Source organism: Nansenia antarctica, assembly GCF_963989245.1.
Source record: "Nansenia antarctica genome assembly, chromosome: 19".
Lineage (NCBI taxonomy): Eukaryota > Metazoa > Chordata > Actinopteri > Argentiniformes > Microstomatidae > Nansenia > Nansenia antarctica.
In genome coordinates this window covers 25,444,253-25,448,498 of record NC_137692.1, presented here as the reverse complement: position 1 = coordinate 25,448,498, position 4,246 = coordinate 25,444,253, and positions in this window count along the sequence as shown.

Genomic DNA, 4,246 nt, shown 5'->3' with positions numbered 1-4,246 from the left:
GAGCCACCATTCCATCCAACAGTCCCCCAACCGTCCCCCAAAGTGACTTGTAATAATAATAATAATAATAATAATAATAATAATAATACATTTTATTTATGGGCGCCTTTCAAGGCTCTCAAGGACACCGTACAAGACAGTTTAAAACCACATATCAAAACATTAAAATCAACAAAGCAAAATGAGATAAAAAGAGCAAAATCAGATATAACAAACTAAATACAGGAGATCAAACTACTGTAGCTGCTGCGCTTTATTTCCCTCATACAGCACTTGTAAAGTAACTGTGTGATAGCTGTAGTGATAACATTGTACAGTATAACATATTGATATGGAGAACATATAATTGCTTTGTAATTGCATAATGATGGTGAGTCATTTGTGTTTTTTTACATTTGTGGAATAAGGAATGTTCAATGAAGAATTGCTCCTACTCTGCTAATAATCCATATCCCTTATCATTGATGCATTAGTTACTTTAAAATTATGTTTATATGGTCCAGAATGATTCATGAATATTCACTCCAAAAAGCCCATGGAGTTGGGTGAGAGGTGACTATTCGTGACGTTAGAATTATAAGGTTCTATCTCCAGTTTTTTACATAATCTGATCCATTAGGTGTTTATTAATGCCTGTGTGGTGTTATTTTTTTTAAATGTTGACATTTTTTATTTAGTAATTAATCAAATACAAAGGTTCCATCTCACAAAACATAATGGAATGTAAAAACGTTGACGCTCAATATCTCTGAACTACCCTAAACGGAGATAGAACCTTATCATTCTAACGTCACGTATTGTAAAGATCCATTCTAACCCAGCAGTACTGCAGCGGTTCTGCTCCGACCGCTTCTCATTGCCATCCTGGTGGCGCCTGGTCTTGGATGAGACACACATCGGACCCCAGCGCTGTGGAGGCAGAAATGTCATCGCAGAGGCCCGACATCTGGAGTGTGGTCAGGGTGTCTGCAGTGTGTTCTGGAGGCCGGCCAGCGGGCCCTGTTCTGTTCTGCTCTGCTCTGCGATGTTCCGCAGTGACAGTTGGGCTCTATGTTGACACTCAAACCCAAGAGAACAACATCTACACTGTTCCATGTTCCCTCGGGGGTTCTGGAGCTCGGTTCTGACCTCTCTCTCTCCAGTACTGTGTTCTGTGTTGTTCCTCGGTCCGGGAGGCGCGATGAGAATTATGGAAATAAATTCTCAGTCAGTTAAAAATGTTCAAGTCTGGGAGCCTTTCAGATGGGTTGGGTTAGAGCTCGTTCAATTAAAAGACCAACTGATCAACTGGTAAACCTCTTCAGTCCAAGATGCAATAATCGAATCGACCAGTTGTTGAAAAACAACATTTTGTTTGTGTCCTAGCTAGCTAACGCAGTATATCCACGCGACTTCACATGTCAACATTGGATCGCATTAAAAATAAACTCCCTAGGGGCGCTTAGGTGGCGTAGCGGGTTAAGCGTCGACCATGTAACCGCAGGGTTCCCGGTTCGATTCCGGCCGCGGACATATCCTGCATGTCATCCCTCCTCTCTCTCTCTCACCTATCATTCCTGTCATAATCTATACTGTCTCTATCACAATAAAAAAAAATATGAGTTGGACTGCCCCACTTGGAAAAAATTACTTTAAAAAAAATAAAAAAATAAAAAATAAACTCCCTGCACCTCCTGCATGCAAAGTTGCAATGTTTGGATCACTCAAAAGGACGGCCAACTCCGGTCTGTGATTATTGGACGATAACTATCTCAACGCCAAGCCAGTACAGAAACCGACAGGCGAGACGTAAACACTTTTCATCAAGTGAACAAAGGATCATTGTAACACTCCAGAGCGTTCGACTGTAATCTCCTCCCATGCTAGAAGGAACACAGGAAAATAACACCATCTGTATCGAGGGCTTTTATCTCTTTGAACCTGAGACCCTTCAAGGCAACTGACTCACTATGTACATGCTAACTAGTGTACATGCTAACTAGTGTACATGCTAACTAGTGTACATGCAGCTAGTGTACATGCTAACTAGTGTACATGCTAACTAGTGTACATGCTAACTAGTGTACATGCAGCTAGTGGTGAAGCCAATGTGTTTCTGATAGGAAGACAGAGACTGAAACTGATTTCATGATCATGAGAATAAGGTTTTATTGTTTTACTGTACTTGTCCATAGTTGCAAACTGAACAAATGTGTCAGCTTGGTAACAAAGCCAACCTGTTGTACTGTAGTCCGCCACCCCCCCCACACACACACTCACACACACTCACACATGCACTCACACACACTCACACATGCACTCACACACACTCACACATGCACTCACACATGCGCTCACACTCACACACACTCACACATGCACTCAGACACACTCACACATCCACTCACACACACTCACACATGCACTCACACACACTCACACATGCACTCACACACACTCACACATGCACTCACACCCACTCACACATGCGCTCACACTCACACACACATGCACTCACACACACGCACCCACTCACACACACTCACACATGCACTCACACACGCACCCACTCACACACACTCACACTCACACCCACTCACACACACACCCACTCACACACACACACACCCACACACACACACTCACACATGCACTCACACACACACTCACACATGCACTCACACCCACTCACACAATCTCACACGTTTATTGACGAGGCCAGATTGGAAACACACCAGGCATGGCCTGTAGTCTACAGTAAAGGTGTGAGCATCCCAGCTGGTTCAGATTGGGTCTGGGTTTCCCAGGTGGCAACAGAAAGGCTGCCAAAACAAAATGGCCAGAAATCGTAATCGCTTGAGGGGAACTAAGCATAGGTGACTAATGCAAATAGTATAAGCTTAGGAATGCATTACCAACGCGAATGGAGCCTAAAGCTCAGCAATAGGATGGCTAAAGGTAATAGGAACAGCGATAGGAATGACGAAATTCAAACCGTAGTGAGCAAGGAAATAAGAAATGTCACTCTCAGCTGTAAACATCTGTTCCGTCATGTTGGAAAAATCAAAATAAATGTCTCACCATTTATTTAACAGACGGGGATTAAGGGTTTAAGGCGTGTAAACCAACGAGGTTTACATTCTGCGAGCGAGAGAAACAGAAACAGAAACACTCCCAGGAGACGAGTCGCTCGCTTGGATGCTGCTGGACTGACAAATGAAGCTTCAGCATTAAATTCAACCAGATTGATCTGTCACTTCACCTCGTAAAAGACTAGAGGATCAACGGGCCTGAGGTGACACGAGATGGAAGTAGAACTCTGTTGTTCTAATGTTTCCCTCCTTTCCTGGACTTCCTAAATGTGTTTTTCTAAATCCAGTTTTTTCGCATAATAGCTTCATGACTACCACAACTTTTTTGATTAGCAAAACATGTTATGAAGTCATGTCGATTAGTCTCACATCAGCCATACCTCCAAATTGCGCCTCTTTTGTAGGTCTGGAGGTTTGTAGATTTGCTATTCTGGCTTGGATTTAACTGGCACGAGTGATGGGAGAATATGTAATTTCGTTGGTTGTTACATTCCAAGAACCCTATCCCCCCCCCCCGCCCATATGCCCATAGAATGGTTGCTTGTCGTTACGTGAGTCTCTTTTATGACTGGGTACTGTAGGTCTATTTTCAGAGAGATGTTGCTTATGCTAGCTTGCAGCATTGAAGAAAATAGAGGACGACCTGAACGAAAAACTGAAATCTGTTTAATTTAATTGTTTTTATGTTCAGCACTTGGAGTTGCATTCAATGCATGACTTGTGCTATATAAATAAAGATTGATTGATTAATTGGAGCTCCGCACAGGCGAGCTATTTGACTGGTTTAACGAGTGCCTGAAGCGTCAGTCATGGGTTTCCACCCCCTTTGTAGCAACTGCAAAGGATTTCCCTCTCAACAAGGTTAGGAGACGATTTCAGGACCCTCCTTTCATGACTTTTCCTAGATATGTGCGTTCTACCACCCAGTATCCTAACATTTTCTAAATCACATCAGGATAAGCTAGTATGAAGCTATTTTGTTGTTTTTCTGTGTAGGAAGCAGGCTAATTTACAAGCGGCCAAATAGTGGTCGTTGTGTATAAGTAGCAGCTTGAGCATTGCAAAGAGGCGGCTCTTTTAGTAGGTAGAAAAGGCACGGCTGTTCTAGTGTTAACACTTGCCCCCATGGTCTATTAGCACACGTCACCATAGTTACCTCCATCACCATAAATGAA